The sequence below is a fragment of the Scaptodrosophila lebanonensis genome, unplaced genomic scaffold, assembly GCF_003285725.1.
Source record: "Scaptodrosophila lebanonensis strain 11010-0011.00,11010-0021.00 unplaced genomic scaffold, SlebRS2 tig00000001-arrow-pilon, whole genome shotgun sequence".
NCBI lineage: Eukaryota > Metazoa > Arthropoda > Insecta > Diptera > Drosophilidae > Scaptodrosophila > Scaptodrosophila lebanonensis.
This window is the reverse complement of record NW_022060529.1, coordinates 8,441,651-8,465,381: the sequence shown is the minus strand read 5'-3', so window position 1 is coordinate 8,465,381 and position 23,731 is coordinate 8,441,651. Positions and strand designations below refer to the sequence as shown.

Here is a 23,731-nt window from a genome sequence, read left to right as displayed (position 1 = left end):
TAAATTGAAAATGCATTGAAAGCGAAGCATAGAAAATGTGTTAGTAGAACCAAGTCTGGAAAAACAGTTCACCTATGGTGGGCACGCTTCTGCAAATCACAGTAAAGCTTACTTAAAAACGAAACAAACTGAACAATTGATGCAAACGCAGAAAATAATGTTCCCAGCTTTTGTCCTTGAGTGTGCAAAAAAAGCAAACAATTCAAGGAGTAATTCAAAAGCCTTGCTTCAACAATCTAAATTATTTGCAGTCTTTTTAAATCGGTCGCTCCATTCATACAAAAATTTCTTTTCGATTATTCCAATTCAAAAATACATATGTCCAGGAAGAACAATAATATTTTAATTTAACAAGTAAAAAAGCTAAAGTCGGGTGTCCCGACTTTGAAATACTCTGTACATATGTTTACAATAATTATAGAAAATAAAAAAATTAAGAAAATAAAAAAAAAAAATTTGATCGATTTTACCTCTCTCGGTATTCGAACTCACGTAAAGGGTGTATAATTGCACATTTACATAGCAATTGCGTCTGTGTGAGTGTATGTATGCCTATGCGCATCAATTCGTGTCTGTGTAAGCATTTTCGCAGTCAACCAAACAGCAACATCAACAACAGCCGCGGGCAGCGCTTGAGCAGCGCTGCAGCAGCGCTGCATCAGCAAATATATTTATGGCTATAACTTCTTGTTAAATCGGTCTATCATAATGACATACGGACACATAATAACCAACTGGGGGTATTTCCAAAATTTTAGTTCGAAATTCCAAGAATTACGGGAGTTACGATTTGCGGGGTAGAGGGGGGAGGGAGGGGAATTCCAAAATATACATTTTCTGCGTATTCACATAAGGCATCTGGGACTAAAATTTGGTGTTCCTAGGTCTTATAGTCTCCGAGATATAGGCGACTATACGAATGGAAAATCGGGAAAACCCCCATAGGGGGGAAATGGGGGGGAAAATCAAAAAATAAAACAAACTCGTATAGAATACACACATAACGCATCTTTGTGCAAAATTTGGTGTCTCTATCTCTTATAGTCTCTGAGATCCAGGTGTTCATACGGACGGACAGACGGACAGACAGACAGACGGACAGACAGACAGACAGGGCTAGATCGACTCGTCTCGTCATGCTGATCAAAAATATATATACTTTGTGGGGTCTGCCACGCCTCCTTCTGCCTGTTACATTTTTCAGCTCCCGCAAACCTAATATACTCTTGTACATTTCATGTACAGAGTATAAAAATTGTAAGAACATTCGAAGCTTATAAAGATAATTAAGTTAACAATCAGACAGAGAGACGGTACTTATACTTGTAGGCATGTAATAATTTCTAGACCTCCTTTGAAAATTCTCAATATTGGAATACTGTTTTTAATGTCATTTTCATTTTTCTCACTGTGTGTCCATCACATTATTGTTGTTGCAACAACTACTTCTACAATCGCACTGTCATATCCGCCCACAAATATGGCGCGTCGGAAGTCGCGAACGCAGAAATGGCACTTGGCAAATTTATTCTCCAAATCGAGTGCGCCAGGCAGCCACATTTCATTTTCCATGGCTCGGAATCGTGCGCGGCGGGCGAACAAACGTCTCCAAATATTAAATAAATTGCATGTCGCTTCAATTTTGCATACCACCGTACGAGGTATGTACATAGGAAGAAGTATGAGTTTGCGTGAATTTTCGAGCAGCTTCCCTCATGAATATGTACTACGTGTACTATATGTGCGTAACAATGTGGCAATTGAACGAACGAACAGAACCCTCTGGTCGCACTAACTATACGAGTAGACACGCATATGCATGTATTTGTATATACGAAAAAAGACAGCAAGCGGGACAGTGAAGTCGTCAGTTTCTTGTTGCGCCTTTGCGCTTACGAATTGTCGTGCCATTTGTCTGTTTTATTTGCTTGCCGACTTTGGCTTTAAGGCGGCAAAAAGCGTAGCTTTGGGCACAGTTACAAAAATATGATAAGCAACACTAGACTGTTCCCTCCGCCGCATGTCACTGTCCATAATCGTGCAACTTTTGCACATTGCACTTCTTTTTTGTCACGTATGTATGGCTTTCGGAACAACTTTTTATGGTCTTATGGTCGTTCGGTGCCTTATAGCCGTCAATTTATTTCTACTGCCCACAATTTTTACTTCTATATGCATAAAACCTATACCCATCCACTCTTTGAACAAGTGACAGAGTGCTGTTCGATTTGAAATGTACTAGAAGTTAAAATTTGACAATTGTTCTCTCTCGTCATAACTGGCTTTCAACTTACTGAACTGTGCATTCTTAAATCTGTAGTTCTGCTACATTGTAAGGTGCTGTGAAACTTCGCCAGTATATTTTTCAATCATCTGCAATCAAAGAGATTCTTTAATGCCTTCTTTGCCCCGACAGGTCAAACAAGTAATAAACAAGTAATAAGTTTTGCCAACTGACTGGTTGACAGTTTATGTGGGGAAAAAGCATAAAACGAATTAAAGCTGTGTGCAACGAATTAAAGTACATACGTTTAATGAAAGGCAGAGCCTGTGGAAGAAAGCAGGGCGAAGGAAGATGTATGAAACATTCACATTCGTGCTGCACTAATTCACTTTGCAGTAGTATCTCTTACTTCTTATGCTCAGCAAATAGTTTCCTTCGCAATTCGGCAGCCATGCCGTGGATCGCTTGGGATTACCGTTTAGCAATGGAGCAAACAGAGCCAAACCAAGGCAAAAGCAGAGACAGAGGCAGAAGCAGAGCCTGAGATAGAGGCAGCCAGTCATGGGTTGCTGCGAGCTGCAGGAAATATAAAAACTAACAGACTTATTGCATTACTTACATTAAATAACCACTTACAAAATGGCGCATGAATGGCGCACATGAAAAACGTGGCATGACACGAAAGCTGAGGAAGAGCAAAAACATGGAAAGACCATAGCAATGACGGCAATGGTGACTGTGACGGCGATGATGACGCTGATGGTGGTAATGATAATGGATATGATGATGCTGGTAACTTATTATTAAATCCGCTTGCGGAAGAGTGAAAATAGAGTTACAACCGCCAAGAGATGAGCTGGGCAGATGAATGGCGGACGTACTGTGGAATGTTGACAGACTTCCTGGTGGGACAAACGGACTGGGTAAGAAAGAGACAATTCGTACCACATGCCTTTGAGAACTCTGGACGTGAAAAGACATTTGGGATATGCGCAAAATGTGCAGCAACACCAACTAACTGCGAACAAAAAAGATTTCTGTTGTTGATACCATCTGACTTATTTCCTTGTTTTTCTTTCTGCCTTTCTATTAACCTGAGCTGCATAGCTCAAACTTCAAAGCTTTCCTTTACATATTCACCGAATTTTGCACATTTTTTTTTTTTTTTTTTTTGCTTTATGCATTGTACAGACCTCTTTTTTTAAACATTGTGAGAAGCCAAACCCTTTTCTATTACCACTTTTCGCAGTGTTCCTGCAACTTGTTGGTGCATGCAATATGCTTAAATTCATGAAAAGTTTGTTTCAATAAATCGGAAGCAGAGTAATAATACTTCTCTTCCGTACCTTCTTTAGTAACTTTGTTATGTGTCTGCTCGACTGTATTCATTGTTTATCTTAATATAATTCGGGTCTAAAACATACTACAAGCTAGTTTGTTTTAATATCTGCTCCATTTAATTAGCAAAGGCACAAATAGAGCAGGCGCTTTAAATCTAATGCTGCCAGTAAACCCAATTAAAAGAGCACATAATGAAACAAAGAGGCATCTAAAAATAACTCCCTTTACGTTTTGCTCGAGACAAGTTTAATCTCTCTATAAATGGAGCAGCAGCTGTGCGTTTTGTACGCCATGCTTCCACCACTTCCGCAACTCTTGTTTCCTTTCTGCGCCACTCATGCTTTGGCCGTGACACTTAATATGCACGCGCCTGTGGGTATGCAATGAAAATTGTGCGCATCTGACGCGAGTTTGCAGCTTTCATATTTTGATTGGATTGCGAAAGCAGCATCGCTTTTGGTGTTGCTATAATTTAATATTTGAAAGAAGCGGAGAAACGCAGGCTTTTCACTTAAATGCAATCCAATAAATATTGCTTAAATGAACGCAGACTGAATAAATAAGAGCATAATACAAATGTATAAGCTCACCCGAAATGGCAGTTCAGGTTGCAGTGCAAATGCATAAATCAACTTAAATCAGCAAAAGGTAATCAGCGAAGATATTGTTAAATCAATGATATATGATATATATAGATTTTAATAGCAATTTTTAACAGCAATTTTGTTTTAGGGCAGTCAAAGGTAAGGTAAGAGGACAACTCTGAAGGAATTAAAGTCATCAAAAGATAAATATTATAATGTACTCGAAACATGTCAAAGTGGATAAACATAATTGTCTTAGCAACTTTAAATGTAATTAAAAATATTTTAACAATATATAAGAATAATATTATAATACGAAAAGTTAATAATAATGTATTTACAAATATATTTGATTTTAAAGAGATTTTTATTAACATCAATAGAGCCTCATATTAACAATAAATTTGTATATATTGGTTCCTTGTATTTCATGTTATTCTTTTTTCCACCAAAATTTCGCACATGAAATACAATATGCTTCATATTTCATGTATGAATTTTAATCAATTAAACAAATTACGTGCTACGTACAGAATTTTCCACATGATTAATATTTATTTCCCTCTTCTTTTCATTTCAGTCTCATCAAACAGCAACAGTTGCTAAAAGGTAACTGAAAAAACTACAACAATTGCAAGTTTTCCATTTTTGTTGATTGTTTTTGTCGATGGTAGGGCAGAGAATTGTTTTATTTGATGAACACACAAAATGAAATCTCAAACAAACGTGAATACTGTGTGCGTTTCATTTCTTGCTCAACTTCATATACTGGGCGATTGTATGCTGTAGTTGGCTGATTCAGACGCGCTGGCGCCAATTTTTACACAACAATATGAGGCACTTGAAAATATACACATGTACGTGTATATATAAGTAGACATACACCCATACTTATATGCGCATATTCATGGCAAGCAATTCCGTTTTTTTAAGCTCATAGTCGACGCTAGAGCACGTATGTACAAGTACGTTCTTTTATTTGAAAATAGTTTCCAAATGGTGTTTGCAGTAAAGCCTTGTACCAAACACTTAAAGCACTGCAAGAATACCCTATTATGTAAAATTATGCGGCAATAACAACAACAATGTCGATTTTGAATAATTAGTCTACGACATAACGCTTCATGCAAAACGCTTTTAGGTAGAAGTAAGTAAAATTAAAAAAAGTACTGCAATATTTTAGGAACTTTAAGTTGTTGAATAAAAATGTGAAAAGCATGGTTGCTTTATAAATCAATCAAAAAAATTTGTGCCTTCATAAATTTTTCTGCTTGTCCCGAAAATACACTTTCTTTCACTGCAACATTTTTGATTATCCTGTAGGAGGTTACAAGACTTTAGGCCTCAATTGTCTGCATCTGGCTGGTGCGGCTCTTCATATACATACTTGTACATAAATTATAACCTCATTTCGTGACGCACATAAACTCGAGCTTCTCAGCCCACTTCACATAACATTTGCTCCGATCCCCTTATAGATGAGTCAACAAGCCACACGTCAGTGCTGCCGCTCTTATTCAATATTCCATATTTTGTGTGTATGTATATATTTCCACATATCTACTTATGCGTATATATACACACATAGGCAGGGGCATATATTGCGTATACATAACTTTGTGCCGTTTGTGCTTTAGTTTTTCGCCAGCTTATACTGCAAGCAAATCAGCTCGGAAGCTTGCAAGTTTTTAGTTCCTTCGGTTTCTATAGTTAATGCGACTGAGTAGATTAGAAACGCCATGGTTCAATTAATAATCTTAAAAAGTAATGAAAATATGACACACTATGAAACGAAATAATACACATAATTGATGAAAAAAAAAGCTTCTCAGGTATTTTTGCAAAACAGTTAAATCAGTTGATTTTGCTCCCATTCCTAGTCTTCTTATTGACCAATTTAATTGCTTCCTTGAATTTTTGGAGTCTAACATTTTAATAGCCAAGTTCTAAATGGTCTTAATGATATGGATTATACATTTAATATGCCCTTTTGAAATGTCTTAGTGTACAGAAGCAGAACGCACACAAATCACCAACCCTCGTAGTAAGCATTAAATGCAATACTTTTGAGATGCTTCAGTAAGAGTGAAAAACAGAAACAAATGCTTTTGGGAAATTTCTTAAGCTGTCAAAGTTGTTGTGGATGTTTGTGCCATTTGTGCTGTTTGCTGTGGTTCCTTAGGTTTCTACTTGGGCGAACTCTAGATTTTTCTTGCAGCATTTCTGTGTTTTGAGAAAGAAACAAAAAATAACCGCAGGAATGCTTTAAAAATATGAATATTTTTACTTATGTCCGTTTGAAAGTGTGTATATTTATGGACTTATATCCGTATGTATCTGTACATTGTATACTTACGATTGCAAATAGTGAAAAAAATTTCCAGCAAATCAAAGGAACCACGGGATTTTATTTGGGTGGACCAGTGACCGAACTGATTCTGACCAGTTGGCTTTTCTTTTACATTTTTCTTTCACACACACACACACACACAAGTGCAAATATTTACGCGTGTTTGTGGCAAAGTTGCAATTTATTTGCTAGCCATCAAGCAAATAGAAAAAGGTTACAGCTCTAAATTGCTACAATTTTACGCTTCACTTCTCTTTTGGTTTTTTCTTTTACCCACAAATTCTTTGATTCCTGGCCTTGTTGTTTTTTGGCCTCCATTTGCAACTTTCTCCTATGCTTGAAATAAGTTTCCGAACTGTTGACCAAGTTCTTCATTCCGTACTTGCAAAATCGGCTTTTAGTGTTTGGCATAATTTCTGTGAAGCCAACAAGGAAAAAAATAACAAGAACAAAAATATCGCTTCATTTTTATGTCACGTGCGTTCAAGTGTAGGTGGTGGGCCGTAAAAGCAATATGAGCTCAGGTTGAGGCAGTCACTCTTTACGATGGCTCTGGAGTGCTGTGATCGCGTTTCCTTTATTATATAAAATGTGTTGTGCTTTCGAAAGCTTCTCACACACCCATGCAAATGGAAAGCAGTACCAAATATTATGATTCGTATTTGCAATAATTTTCCCAATGGAAAAATATGGTGATTGTTTGTGGGCATAAATCCAAATAAAAATGCAAACACTTATGTTCACTAATTTCATTAGAAGTATTCACAATGCATATTCAAAATATTTAAGCTGAACTATTTTCGATGTGACCAGTAAGTCATTGGTTTTTTATATGTTTTTCCATTACCCCAACTGATGTTCCCATTTGTATAACACATATATTTTAATCGAATTATAATTACTTTATAAATGCAAGGCCTCTGAAACTAATACGACTTTTTTCTTACTTTCACATTCAATTCACAAAAGAGAAAAGCAAACACTTTTAGGCTACTAGTAGAAAACGATAAGTTCGTAAAAATTCTGTAAATTGAAATTTGACAAATACGTTTAACTTATATTTATTTTATATTCAGAAATTAATTATTCAACATTCTAAAATTAGCTACAATATTATTAAAACACCTTGCACACTCTCCTACGTTCAAGCTACTGCTTACGTTTTCACGAGTTTTTTAAGCTTTGTACACGGTTTATTTCACGTCATAAAGTGGCAGACCACAAACTAAACGGCGGCTGTCATAAAAGCAAACTTGCCGCAGAGAAAGGTACAACCGAGACAGCAGAGTGTTGCGAGCTGCAAAGTTATTGCCAAATAAAATGGTGGCGCACACCTGCACCTGGCTTGCATCCTTGCCCATATCCTTTGCCATGCACTCACAGCGACCACATGTGGCTCGCTTGTTGCCATTGTTGTGGTTTCTGTTGAAGCTTTCTGACATCTTAAGTGCAGTTTTTACGCAGCCTTAGGGCCGCAATACCGGCCCTTTGTTTGGGGATTTCATCCGGACGTTATGGGTATATGTGCCACGCTTCGACTTGAGCTAGGCGGATTACGGGTGCGCGTTTATGCGACACTAGCAACAATTTGCCACAGACAAAGCTGAAAATGCAGCAAACTCGTACTTCTATATATCACAGGTTATGAGAGAAGTGGGCGGTTTCTGTGGAATTGGCTGCCTGGGTATGGTTCCTATTTGCTTACAAGTATATTGAATTGTACAGTTGAAAAGAGTCATCCTGAAATCTAGATTTTTACTAATCGATTTATAATCCCATTTTGGTTTATTTAATTTATTTTGGCAATAGATGTTCACTTTTGCTCGAACTCGAATATGTTTTTAGCTGAACAATACTTAAATTATTTCAGATTCACGATGTAAAAATATAAAATCTAAAAGTATTCAGTTCAACATTGAACTTTGAATTTACACATATGCATATTTGTTAAAACATTATTTTTAACCCACCTTTACTGATATTATTATGTATGCAAGCATAATCAAACTAGGAATGACAAAAATATCGTTGTTATTGAACAAAAGCCGAAGCACTACAAAAATATGACATATGTGGTGTTATAATTAGTGAGTGAGTGGAGTCAAGAGAAGTATCTCAATTCGTTACGCATACGCCCAGTTGCGTGATTGGCATTGAAATTTGTATGGGAGTATTTCGTGCTCAATAGTTTATATTTTTGAATACGAGTATTCTTCCATTCGTATGCAATATTATGAAGTGTTCTCTAGGGTGTAATAAATGTCGGCGTGGCTGGCATATATCATCGCTGCACGTGCCATCATCGCCCATCGAGATAGTAGTGAAAGCCAGCACATCTCTGATTGTGAATGAAGATGTTTGTATCCTCTTTTTGTTCAAATTATATTTTGTTCTTCTCTTTGACTGGGTGCTGTTTTATTAAACAAAGACAAGGACACATGACAAATAAGTAGACGTATATGTGCGAGCACTCGTACTCGTGTATTTCCCCACACATAGAACTGTTCTATGTGTGTGCACTAAGAAGTTTTTTTCGATATAAAATATGGCTAAGTAGCTTAAGGGCTTTTGCCTTTAAATTTATATCCCCAACTCAAAACGATGCATATTTATAGTTTATTTAAACATAAGCCTACAGGCTCATATATGTATGTACACAGACATATAAATGCGACTTTATCGATAAAAACAAAAAATTTAAGCAAGTATGTGGCCGTGTACGAGGTTTTGTTTGAGTTTCTGCTTCTGACCAGCTTTTCTAAAGTTTGTGAATGTGGAGCCCATAATGGCGCAGCAAAACAAAAAATGCGCTTTATTTACTGCTTTAGGGCAATAATTCGACATTAAACGTTCAACAGTTCCTATATTGGTAAATGTAAATTATTCTTTTTATTTATTTCATATTTAAATCTTTTTGACAAAAACATTGGTAAAAATAAATTTAAATCTTGTTAATGGAATGGGGGTTACAATATTGGTTAATAATTGCATCCCCTGTACTCCGATATACTGTCTAATTCATAATCAGACTCTCTTTAGAAAACAAATGACTATTTTAATTGTTGATTTACTCTCATACCAGCAAATACACTAGCATGGATTCCATTGGAATTAATTGCTTGGGACTTACAAATTAATTCAAGTCGATTATATTGCATCTGAAACACTTTTCGTCGGCAGCACTTTAAATTAAACCCTTCAAATTAATCAAGAGTTGACCACTTCGTATAAGGATACTTTCATGAACCGTAAATTTGAAAATATTTATTTATGCAATTGCCGTTTGCAATTTACTGGGGCAGGCATTCTGGGAAATATTAATTACTCGACGGCAATTGCCACATCGCATATATAACGAGAGCCCAGAGCACCAAAAAAGCTAATTTGGTGGTTGAGCACAAATGCTCGTGGCCGAGTTACCAAATGGCTAGGCCAAATTGAAGCTGGGTCTGCCATGTCGCAGATATAGACTCAGGAGAGGTGTCAGAAATGGCAAGCCATTTACCTGGCCCGGGGCAGCAGCCGGCAACGAGAAACCACAAAATTAAGCGAGGAATCGTGGTTATTATGTTCAGCACAAAAAGGAAAATGCCAGGCCGCGAATAAGCGATTTACAGCCTGGCTGGCAACATGGAATGGAACTTATTATCTACGTCAGTTGTACATGAACACGTACGTGACTTTCCGCCATAAAATGTTATTGCCGCATCTCACAATAATAGCTTGGAAGTGGCTGGAGTGGAGCCTGTTCAGCACTCAGTAGATCTGTTATGCTATAATCCATAACTGTAACCAAAGCTAACTTTATTTCTTCAAAAGTCCTACGCAATTATATATATATTTATAATACGTATTTATATTATATAATTGTCTAGATGCAATCAATAAAATGGCACCCAACGCTCTCACTAATTCCGCGAAAACTAATCAAAATTATCTACAGACAGCTAAAAGATGTAGATGCAGATCATGAATTATAGATTGAGGATGTTATGGTTACAAAACATACATCTTATCGAGTCGAACAATAATAGACTATATTTGTGGTGTATCTACTATATTTTAAATATCATTCCAGCAATGTTGAAGATTGGAAGTTATTCATTATTCATTCCTAATTAATAAATGTTACTTTGTTCTTATTCGTATTTATTTTTATGTTTCTTATTTTAGTCTATTTTTTAATATTAAATTCTTTACTTTACTTAATCCGCCAATTAAGGAAGCTTAGGCTTTGCCTCTCAGTGGTTGTTTCTCAGCTATTCTCGTTTCCTCTTAAGTGCTGGAATTGCACTTCCATACTGATCCGTTAAAAAATATTTTAAAAAGAAACAAACAATGCAATTGGTATAAATATGAATGTTCATTTTGATTGCTTCAATCATTATTTCATGATAATTGAGGCAAAACACTCAGAAAACATCCTTCAGAGCGAAAATAAAATAAAAAGTAAGCCAGCGCAATTGCATTTTATAAAATAATGAGGCACATTGTCAGAGCAGATGTTGCATTGCTGTCGCCGAATAAAAGAGCTGACAGAGATAGCTCTTCCGTAGTTATCCTACTGTTGCTAAGCAACTTTTAATCTTCGTTCCATTTAAATTGTCATTCACTTGTTGCATCCATCCCGTCTGCTGGCTTATTGAGGCATTAAGTTAATTCAACAATGTAATGCCCCTAATGAGTCATGCACAGTGATGTCTAATTGGCGAGCTGCTTATACTATTCTTATAATAGTGGAGGCAAAGTCGGAGAATATTTCCTTTTAATGCCAATTACAGGGAAAACACCATTGTAAAATAATTTTATTACTCAAAATGCAGTTTCGAGAAAAAAATTAATTTACATGCAGCACTTATCGACCCATGGGCACTTAAAGTAAATAGTCGTATCAAAACGATAAAATTTCAGAAAACTTAGATTTAATATTTGTGACATTTAATAAAAAACAGTTGTACTTTATTCATATTTGGAGTAATTGTTGCCTACACTTTTAAAAGCTTTTATTGTTATTTTAAAAAAAGCTTGGATATTTCGAATGTCGGAATGAATATGAAAATCGTAATAATTGTCAAAAGTTGATTTATAGAAATAGGAATATCGACAATTTCCAATCAAAATAACCAATGTGTGTTAGTATGTTAATACATAGTTCCATTAGTCGGCCGCAATAAATGTTCGTGAATAAATACATAAGAAACTGAAACAAATGTAATTCAATGAGTTTTGAAGAGATACATTTGTTTTATTATCCAAATAAATTTAAATGCATTCGAGCATAAAGCTCTTGAAGCATTTTCAACACATTATTATCAGCCTTTCATAGTTGGAGTATTCTCAGCAACAATAAGTTGAAGTTCTTAGGCTTTGAGTATGGTTTGAGTAAACCAAATGTATTTAAGGCATTTGGTCAATATTGACTTGACCATAAGTAATTTCTGAAGAGTTTTAATAAACATATTTCAAATTGTTTTGCTTGAACACGCACACACACACAGACAAAGGAAAATATAACAACACAACTTTACGGACAGTCCTCACACACATACACACAGAGAAGAGCTATGCTATTTATATGCACAATAGGATCGAAGAGAAAAATTGTGAAACAGCATGTGTTTAGTTCCGGGCATTTGTGCAAAACTTTTGCCAATAAATGAAAAAGGAAATGCACGACGGGTGACAGGAGCAGGAACTGCAACAGTAACAACAACGCGATGTTAAATAAGTTGTCAAGTAAAAGCGTACGCCCAGCTGCTGTAGCATGCAAGAATGCATGGTGTGTACAAGTATGTGTGTGTGTGGGTATGTCATAGAGCGAATGTGTGTGTGTGTGTGTATTGGGACTTCCGCATTGAAAATGGCGTCTGCTGCCGATAAGGGCACAATATTGATAAACATTTTCACTTGCGCTGCTCACAAAAGCACAAGAGACTGGCAGCTCGCTATTTTACATGCCATGTGAGGCCCACACACGCACACTCTCACACACAACTGCTAGATAAACAGTCAATATGTTCTTTGTCAGTGGTTGGCTGCTGCTAGAATGGAGCCTACAGCTTTTTATATTCAGTCTGCATGTGCAAAATATATATCTCTCATATTTCCATCTGCATTGATGACGTGTCAGTTTGTATTGGAGCTGCGTGCGTGAACACATAAAAAAACATCGCCACAATCACGCGCATTCACCTAACTTACTTATTTTAACGTTCACAAAATATCACGAGTTTCACGGATTTTGTAAATTGCGAGTTCTTCTACCACGCATGTTTACGGATAAACTTTTTCAATATTTTTAAGGCTCAAAAATGGTTCCCAAGAAAAAACATGAAAAACTTGGTTCAAAAAAGTAATTTCGTAACTCTGTTCTTGATAGGTTTGAATTGAAATATGCAAGGAATTATTTACCAAGATATATGCAATTTGTAAAAATATGGCCATCGTTAGGATATCTTTAACAAAATTTTTGCTCAAAATAAGCCATTTCTTTTGCCTTAAAATAATAATTAATGCCCCTTTCCACGGCTTTGCAAAAATTCGCACTAAATTCACGGATCCATTTCCACCCAGCACTATTATTTATGCATGTATATTTGGTGTGTATGTGTGTGTGTGTGTGTAATTTGGGTTTGGCCGTGGCTGTTTTCAATAACATGTGAGTTACGACAACATCGTAAATTTCATTACAAGAGTTGTGCTCGTTTGTTTTCGAAAATACAAGTACACCGAGCCAGTGTTTACTCTACTCATCTGACAAGATTGTCAACTCAGTCTCTGTATGTACGTCTATGTGGGTGTGGGTGTGGATGCACACATCCGATTGTCGGCATGTGAGGTGTGAGTATGTTTAGCTGGCAAAGTTTATTGAACCACTGAGATGAATGAACCCTCTACTCTGTTTCCGTGCTTAGCCAATCGATTGATAATACTTTTCGCTGAGCTCAACAGCCTTTTTTCTATTTTCCAATTTTTGCTGGTCATTAGCAGGAGCAAAACTTTAGGCCCATCGAGCTGTTGACGTATCCGATTTCCGCACTACTGAGGCATTGATATACTCGTAGTGAGTATAATAAGCAAAAACTTTTGCGTTGTTTTTTTTTTTTTTTTTTGCTTTCAGTTTGTGCTTGTCAGCACGCCAAAGAGTCGAGCTCAATGAAAAGGGGATGTTTTCGCAAGAGGCATGTTAATAAAGTTTTATTAACAGTTGTAAGAAAAGAGGACACGTCTGGCCAAAGTTTGACATTTATTTGATAACATTTTACTAAGAGTAAGTTGATACGCAAATGTACAAATGCCTTGTGGTTGGAATTCTAATACATACTTGACTCACATATACTTATTGTGTTGAATGCTCGAAGCGGCAATGTGCTGGAATTGTCGACGACAGACAGCCATAAATTACCTACACACATACATACTTGTAAACATAATGTTGTTGAATAGGCCTGCCACTCCATTTCATTTCTCGCTCTATCTGTCCCAGCTTCTCGTCATCAACTGGTGTCATTTGGCTTGCAAACAGAATAAGCAAACAGACACTCATACAATTTGCATTCACATGATGCGATTCATTGGGTTTGTTGCAAAATTAGAAGCCGCTGAACAATGGATTCGCGTTAACTGAACTCCGCGAAGAGGACACGTACAAGTCTAAAGGTACATTTAAATTCTATATCATCTATATATGCTCGCATATACTTGTATATCTTATTTAAAAACTGACAATAGTTGTTAACTCTTCAGTCGTCACGTAAATAAAATATGGAATATAAGTCTACTTTTATTTACATGCATCTGAAAACTGTTTAAGCAATAACTTTATGCTCGCTTGTCCTTTCAGTAGACGCTAAAGAAATTCAAGTAACTTTGTTGCTACTGTTATTATATGTAAGTAAAATTGTTGTGGCATTGCTGCTCTGAAAAGGCTTCATTGGTATGCATATTAAAAATATACTTCGTTGTACATACGTTTACTATATACCCAATGAACATCCAATAAAGTGAAGCATTGTACACTGCTTTTCTTTGGCCCACACAAATTCAATTTAAATAAGGAATTTCATATAAATATTTATGTTTCTTCAACAATGAAGCTTTCAAAGATGCCGTTCTATCAAACGAATTCATTATACATATTGTGATGAATAATAACAACAATTTCCCAACCATTTACATTTGTGTATTGCGCTTTATGTAAATTATATGAGGCGTTGATTATACAAGTATGGGATAATGATAGGTTCCCACAAACACCAGTAACGGTATTAATTTCTTTAAATTAAATTAATTTAAAGAATATTAATATCAACGAACATTTGCATTTCAAATAATTGATAAATTCAAAAATATTGTTGAAGTACAAATAAAATGTCGTAAAATAAGATATATCTATAATTTGACCATTTTTGAATAAAAAGATAAGTTGGAGCTACACAATCGCTCTTTTTCTTTTTTGTATTCCATCACCAGTCTGGTGATGACAATTCCAGTAACATTGGCTCGATTTAGAGTGAAAATAGACTTCTTGTTCTTGCTGATTTTTACATTTGCCTGATCGGTCGCGTAGTAGGCTCCTCTTTGGTTGTAGGGTATAAAGCCACAGAAAATTTACAGCACACAGCTGGTTGCCGACGAGTCTTGTGCAGGTTTTCGTTTTCACCCAAACAAAAATTCATCTAATTTGTTGTTGAGGAGAACGAATCTTGTGGGTTGTGCGACTTGTGGTTTCTGCTGTTTGCAATTGCTGCGGTTTCCGGCAATTACGCAACAGTTTTCCGAAAATCGTATCCACTCGCCGGCAGTGATTGCATTTATTTTCGAAACAATTGAATTGAAATCCATCCAGTTATATATACATAATAACAACACATCTGCCATGCCAACAATATATTACTCAGACGACAATTTTTAAATTGGTCTAGAATTCTATTTGCATTGACATTCAAGCTCCTACTTGACCTTTTCAATGCATTTAACCAACGACTGCCTTAAATTGGCTGCTGCAAATCTGACCTTTGGCTTATGCGATAGAGCTGGAGCTAACTGAGCGACAGAGACTGTCGCAGTAAGCACTTCCTTTCCCTTACCCTTTCCCCATTTCCCATTCCCAGTTCTATTCCCATTGCCATTCCCTTAGTGCTGAACTCAAATGGGGAAAAACGACTTCACAAACGTAAACAAACACTTGTCCATGGCCGCCAACGCCAACACATGGAGCATCCCTATGGCATAGTTCGTAGGTCGGGACGATGGCGACCCCCAATTGCCAGCCCAAAAGCTTTGACTCTCGCGCCCACGCAGGCGCTCTTGTAGTTCTCTCACAGTTCTCTTTCCTGCTCAACAACGCTCTGCTGGACTCAGCAATGCTCAGAGCATTGACAGAGCTTTTCGTGACGTCAGGTTGGCATCCGCCTAAGGAGCAGCCGATGCCGCCGCCACCTCCACTCGAAGCAAATTCCAAGGACTCGTACTGCCATTACCGCGCAATATTTGGCCATTGCCGCTCAGTGCCGCTCGTCGTATTCGCCAAGTAAGTTGTATTAACGGGAAAACAGTTGTTCAAATGTTGAAAACAGCATCAGCGACGCCATCGCCATCGCCATTGTTCAGTGTCCAATATCGTGGTTATATGTAGACATACGTATACTTGTATGTATATATGTGTGACTGATTGCAAGCGTGCAAGTCTCCCTCGGGCCTCAATAATTCAAGTGCAGAGTGGAAAATATGCGACAAGTGTAATTGCAAATTTTATCATAAATACGTAAATACAAATCGCCTAGCAGCAGAAGACATCCTGCGAGCCCTTCGTACGTGCTATCTGAAAGTGTTTGTCAAATTTTTTCATAGGTGTGTTTGTGTGTATATATATATATATATATATATATAGTATATGTATTCAATTTAGGTAGGCTTTTATTTAGTCGGCATTCAGTTTGCGCTCATGTGTGTGTTGGCTCCGTGCACACCTATCACGCGCTTTAGCCAAATGAGAGCCAGGATCGAGCGGGGCGCAGGAGCAAGGTGAAGCCGCAAACAATGGATATAATGAAAACAACAGCGCATGGCGAGCAACCGCAGGACAAAACAGAACAGAACAGACAAACGCAAACACGAAAACACGAAAACGTGGCCAACTGTGCGAAATTCGGTCAATATTTGTGCCTGTGTGCTACGCATTTGTGTCCTTCTTTGTGTCTGGGTGTGTGTGTTTGTGTGAGTCTTTTCATTTGTCTGCTCAGGCCTACGTGAAAAACGATGGCGGAAAGAGGGAAATTTTCCTGTTCCTTCAGACAAAAATGAAAAAGAGTATCACTGAAGCATATAGAATGTTAATGTGTGTGTGTTTGAATAAATTACGCATCATTTCATTCATTCAGTATTTCTCTCTGTATTGGTTCAATGATATGTGCTGATTAGCTTTAGTGCGAGACATTTAACAATTACGTTCTTTGACGCTTCCTACATATTATTATACAATAATAATAATAATAATAATAATAATAATAATAATAATAATAATAATAATATGTACTCTACAACCAGATGGAAAATGTGTTGTCAATCATATAAAGATTTGTGATAAATCACAAAAAATCTTTCTACCTAAAAGCTACTGAAAAGGACAATTTAATCTTTGCTTAACTGTAAGTGCCACTCATCTCAAATTATTGAGGATTTTGCAATTAAAAGCAATAAGACATGCGAAAACTTTCCCTTTGCAGCAAATATATATATATATTCCTCCTAGGAGTTTCTAGAAATTAGTGTTGCTGTGTAAAATGAACTTTGGAATTTTCTTGAGTTTTACTAAGAAAAATTTTATTATTTTTGTCGTGAAACTTTCTGGTGTACAGAAACACTTTCCATCATAACTTTTCAATTTGTTTTATAGTTAGTAGAGCAGTCAGTATACATACACTTGGAAAAAATCGTTTTAAGGATATAGTACATATTGATAAACATTTTCAAAATAAAAGGGATGAATTCCTATCTTATTTCAATGTCATTTATTTATTCAGGAACGATTCGGCTTTGATGTTAGACAATAACAAAAATATAAAAAAAAACTTGCGTTGATATCATGCACGCCTTAAAATAATTTCCCTAATCTTTTTAACACAATTCTTCGAAATGTTTTTTATATTTATATTTCTGTTCAATACTTACATGCTAATCCACCTACAAATTGACAACTGGGGAAACAAATTTTATTTTACATATCGAAAATCACAAATAGAATAGAGCATGAAGAACTCCGCTGATGTCGCCTATTTTTCTGGGTGCTTTTGGTGAAAACTTTAAGATAGTTTTTTTCCTACTTATTGTTGTTGGTTTCAAAGAAATAGGTGCGATGTTTATATATCGAGCACTGGGGGCAATTTCAGACAATTTGACAAATGCTTGTTAATTTCCGCATTATTGAAGTCAATTTGTACACAGGTAAGTGTCACGACACAAAACAAAACCCATACCCGGCGAAACGAATTCAAATTGTTGCGCTCTCCTTTGACTGTTGCCGTTACTGTGGCAACCTTGCCGAGGACAATCATTAATTAAGTGCCAGCTGAATGAAAACGGAAGAAAAACTTGTGGCAGGCAGTCCGCTGGCAGTTAAAGTAGAGAAGACGTTGGGCAAATAGTAAAGCATGGGCAGGCGCAAAAACACGCCACAGCGAAATATGATGTACATTTTATTACAATTCTTATTACGCATACACCCTGTGTTGCGGCATAGCGAGTAATAAATTGCACAACAATAATTTACCACGACCGTAGAACGCAGCGCTGTGAAATGCCAAGAGAACCGCTAACTGAAAAACTGAGGCCATTAGGGTGTAAGACTTAAAGTCTTCCATACATAATAACCGGCACGCTGTGAAGCTGTGGCATGGCATGGCGGGGTATTGGTGATGGTGTTGGTGTTGGTGTTGGGTCGTGTAGTGTGTGTAGAGATAGGCTCCTTCTTCCTACCACACGCACACACGCACACACGCTTACACATCCACATCCGACTCATGTTCCTTGTCCGCTTCCTGCTGTCACAGTTTGTTGTTTTTATTCTTACTGTTATGGCTGTTGTTGTTGTGCAAGGAAGCGAAACGAAAAACATACTTAGTATGCAGAAGGTCTTCTACGCTACGTAGTGTGAGTTTGCGAGTGTGTTTGTGCTTGCGCATGTGCATATGTGAGAGCTTAATACACACATACATACTTACACTTGACATGCTCTTAATTCCAAATAAAAACAATAACGCAAAAACATGAACATATGTGGGACCAACTAACGCCTCACTGCCTTGCCACTGAGTGCGATTATTCCCTCGTCGCAGTTATTCTAGTTTTTTATGCTTCGAAAAATATTATTTTGACAAAAGGAGAAAATTTAGCGGCACATAATTAAACCCGTCACCAAAATCTGTAATCATTTTAGTTTCTAGTATAATGACAAAATGTATGCTTCCCAGCGTATGGTTTTTAAAATCATATTGCAAACAACGCGCTGTAAATACTAGAATATTTATATTCTTTCTTTTTTTTACGCCAATAGAAAATGATTATTTTTATTTAATGAGAAATGATGCAAATTTGCGAATGCATATGTTTTCAAATGTTTGCATGCTTGATAAACAACCATTTTGCAGTGAGATATGTATATTTTGGACAAACGCTGGCTTGCCAACTCATAACTTTCATATAACATTTGCATTAAACGTATAAATGTTGCGCAATTATTTGACTTTATATTTTAAAGGATTACTTTTATTATCCCCAAACCAACCTTTTTACTGACAACATGTAATTACTTTTGGATACAAATTCCTTTTTTTCAGTTGCTTTTCACTTTTGTAGAACAACATGTAATTAACTGTTTGACACAAAATAAGTTCTTTTTTGTTACTTTTCCATTTATTGCAATCGGTCACAATGTAGATTTCTAAAGATTTATATTGAATAACAAATTTGATAACTGTAATCTAATTTGACTGAGTAATACTAATTAAGGCGTATGATAAAGAAACTGTATGTATTTATTTTAACTTTCAACAACTTTAACATCTTTTCAGTCAGTGTTTTCTTTTAAAAATAAATATTTACATATTGCTGTGACATTCTTAAAGCGCTTTCATTTATTTTATTTAAATAAAAATGTAAATAAAATTTAATTTAAACGAAACTTCCAAATTAATGTGAATATAATACATAAGCTACTATAAGCTTGATTAGCAAAATCTCTCTGAAAATACAAGTAACTTAAAAGCAACCGAATATTTTTTGCTTACGGATGGGCTATTGTATACAAAATTGAATATACCCCGAATAGGTACTTGAATTTTAGACACTATGTACTTAAATTATATAAGTACCCGCAGCCACGAACTTTCTTTTCTAAGCATATAATAGATTCATATCCTTACTTTTTATTGTTATAAGTGAAAGGTTGACAAACGCCTTAACAAAGTTTCCAGTTTCTTGTTCTTCAGTGTGTCATTGAGCATACATTTTTAATATTTTGAACACGACACGAACCTACGCAGTGGCCTTCTCGTTCACTCTTGCACTCTTAATACATGCGTGCGTCTGGATGGGGCAGTAAAGTTGTAAACGATCCAAAAGTAGGTTATAAAATATGACAAGCACGACTAAGTTCTAGCAACGTCTTTATTTTTGCAATAAATCTGCATGCAGCTACTACCACTTGATGCAACTTCTGCTTGGCAATGAACCAACACACTCAAACTCTTGTGAATTAAGAATATGTATCTAGAAGTACATACGCATACACATGTGGAATGCCATATAGAGTTTCGGATAATATATACATACGTATGGTTTGCCAACTGCGGAAAACCGAAAAGATGGTGGTCAGTAAAAACTTATTAGGGCGCCATCTAGTTATTCGCAATACGCTCAGCTCGCTATTCGTCCTGCCAATTGGGTCAAGCATTTTAATTTAGCGCTTAGGAAAAATATTTTGCCTTCAAGTATGCAGGGCGCTTAAAAACATGTTCGGCGGTTGCGAAAGTTTTTCGCAATTCGTATGCTCCGAGGGCAACGGGAAAAGTTTCGGCGGAAGCAGGATATGCAAATCATAGGAAAAAGCGAAAGCTTAGCACATTTTTGCCGCATCTATTTAGTTTAATTAAATACCACCGAATCCACCATTTCATTTTTTCTAGCATCGTTGTTTTACTTGGCATTAATTAATTGCAAACTAAATGAGATTCTCGACGTCATCTTTCGCCACTGCTGCACCACTCATTAAATCTGCAACGAGCTCTGCCAGGCAGCAGCTTATGAAAAGTTTTATGGGGGAGAGTACGCACACAAAGCCCTGATAAGGCGTTCCACATAAAGGCAACAACAAATAGAGCAGCAGCATAGGGAAAACTTTTCCACTAAAATAGGAAAAACCTTTGTTTTCATTTGCACGCCTTAATTTGTTTTAACAGGCATGGTTACCCGGTCATTCCTTTCCCTGTTTATTTAACATTTGCGCTGCTTCTATGGAGAATAGCAGATAGATAGGTCGCTATGCAGAGGGAGTGGCTTCCTCTATTTTATGGCAATGAGTCGTTCAATTGGCTTTTATGCGTCGCACTCACAACTTCAATTCACTAACAAAAGACTGCAAACGATGGAGTGCAAAGCAAAAAGCGCATTGAATGTATATTGAATCGCTCTTCGAGGCGTGAGTGCTCACATATAGCCGTATGAATATGATTGGCGTCGCATTCTACGCTGTGAATGGGGTCATTAATTGTTTGGTCATCAATTGCAAATTAAGAATTGGATCAGTGCAATACTGGTTTTTGAATACTGTAACAGAATCAGCATGGACGGCAACAGCAATTTTCTGATGCCTTATTCGTTTATGCAGCTTATTTCAGAGCTCAAATCAAATACTCGTATACTTGTACCAATAAAAGCCAATGCAATTGAACCTTTAGTTTGTACAGACATACTGAAATTCATATTTAAATCACTTTAAGCGTTCAGTAGCAACTTTAAATTACTCAATTATACAACTTCTTTTTTTCTCAATTGAGCAATTAGCATTTTTATCAAATTGTATCCGGCTTGGCTTTACAGCAAATTTAAATATAATCAATTGTTGAATGGAACTTATTATGCAACGACAGTAATTTCATCAGTAAGAAAATGTGGTTTATACTTTCTCCCCCTTTTCAACCCACATACCTGTACAAAAGAAAGCTGAAGTTTTATATTTCCCTTGCAAAAAATCTACATTCATTCATTTTCCACCATTTTTTTTCTCATAATGAGTTATTTTCGCTATTTAATCGATTCCTCTGTGCCAGCAGAGCACTACAGGAAAAAAACACTGTGAATAGTTCAGTACTCAGTGGATGTCATTCATCCGTCGGATTGTTTGACAGAAAAAATAGAATGTTGGTTTCATTTTTAGAAAACAAAATTCAAATCTGAAATTTGTAAAGCCGAAGTTTGTGGAGCAAGTTAAAAAACAAATATGGTAGCATATAGTATGCATAAGTTGCCGGAGCAACCAAACTTATATACATATTTGCTTATATTTGTTGTCCGCCGGGTACCTACTACCACTACACGTATGTAATTAAGTATTTATTTTGGTCCTTCAATGATTCACGCTGGCCTGAACCAGCAAGCAAACATACATACATTTATACATACAAGTATAACAGTCTAAAAACAAACTAGAAGACAAAAGCAAAAACAAAAGCGGCTAAATGGGGTAAGTGGACATACTATACTACTTGTATACATAAATGAGACCGCCGATAGGCTTTCGATAGCAGCCTGAATATGAGTGTGGATATGTGCGTGTACAAATATGGTTTTCAGTGTGTGAGGTAATGCATAAATTATAGCTTCGTGTTTTTGAATGAGGCAAAAGGCGACGGTGGCGATAAGTATCTCAACACTTTAATTAGATTTTTGCTGTGGTAGCAAAACATCACTAAATGGGTTGACGGGTTTCCCTCAGAAATCAGCATGTTTTACATAAACATTTACATTTACATTTAAATCAAGCACAGGTCGTTTGTCTGATGCAAGACATACGAATATATGCTTGTATGTTTAACAAATATGTGTGAGTAACGAATCCAATTGCGATTTGGGCGCCTGATGGAAATGATGAGGTTTTAATTTTCAAGGAAAATCCGTTTTACCTTTGAAAGGTCAGACATGTATAGGATTTTTTAAGATGTTTATGGTACGACGACATAGAATTTCTTTTTTATAAAGTTAGCCTAATGAACCGTTTATGGTGTCATATTACGTTAAAACTATGCATTTTTTCCTGTGACTTAAATCTACTTCACCTTTTCACTAGTACACATAAATTTGAGCTCAGCTTCTTAAAGGCTAAGACTCTCAATCGTTTTAATGATATCCATGTGCCTTGATTTCAAATAGAGCGCTCTTAAGCGAGTCAACAGGAAATTAATACGAAATGTGCGAGAAACTACAAAACACAAAAGGGACTCGCCACGCCAGTCTGTTTGCGATACATTTCGCATCCACTAATGAAGCTCCATCTTACAAGCCAAGCACTTGTCGTTTTTACTGCACTCAACGTTATTAAAGATATAACAATAGCACTTCAGTGCCGGCAGTCTTGGCATTGGGAAATCGACATTTTGCTCGACTGTCAATTAGTTGATTCCATTTTTTGCATAAATTGATATTTAACCGATTGTCAGTCCGTCTGCCATTTGTGTGGCTACTCAAACTACTCGACAGACCAGACAACATTCTTGCAGTTCAATGAAATTTATAACGTAAGCCTCAAACCCACAACGTCGAACACAAATGCACGCTCGCATACAACAGTGGATTATCGTACAAGTATATATGTATTTCGGTCGGTCCTGCAATAGTTGATAAGCAAGTATGGCATTGTTTTCAAACCACAGCATATAAAAATATACATAATTTCGGCATGAAATTTTCAATTTAGTTTGATATTCATTTTGAGGCCAACGTAATCCTGCAGAAAGGAAACTTATAATCTTATAAGGAAATCGTAGAACAAATCGGTTAACCAATGCTATCCTCAGGCCAGAGATCAAAACAAGTTTTTGAAGCAGGTCAAGTATGGAAATTGAACTTGTCGTTGAAAAGGCAAAAAGAAATGTGCTTAGCGAGCCACTTTTGCATGTGCTGTGAGTCGTGAAGTCATAAATGTGCAACACATGCCCACAAAGCACACAGGCTTGTTAA

At 36.5% G+C, this 23,731-nt stretch overlaps 1 protein-coding gene across 3 annotated transcripts in view; it reads left to right on the top strand.

Annotated features, from left to right (window-relative positions):
* Positions 1–23,731, top strand: part of LOC115633399 (kazrin) — a 54,129-nt gene that overhangs the window by 12,775 nt on the left and 17,623 nt on the right. For all 3 annotated transcript variants that reach the window (XM_030530845.1, XM_030530860.1, XM_030530870.1), the window contains exon 2: positions 4,730–4,758. The gene's annotated coding sequence lies outside the window, so the exon portion shown is untranslated. The remainder of the gene's footprint in view (positions 1–4,729; positions 4,759–23,731) is intronic.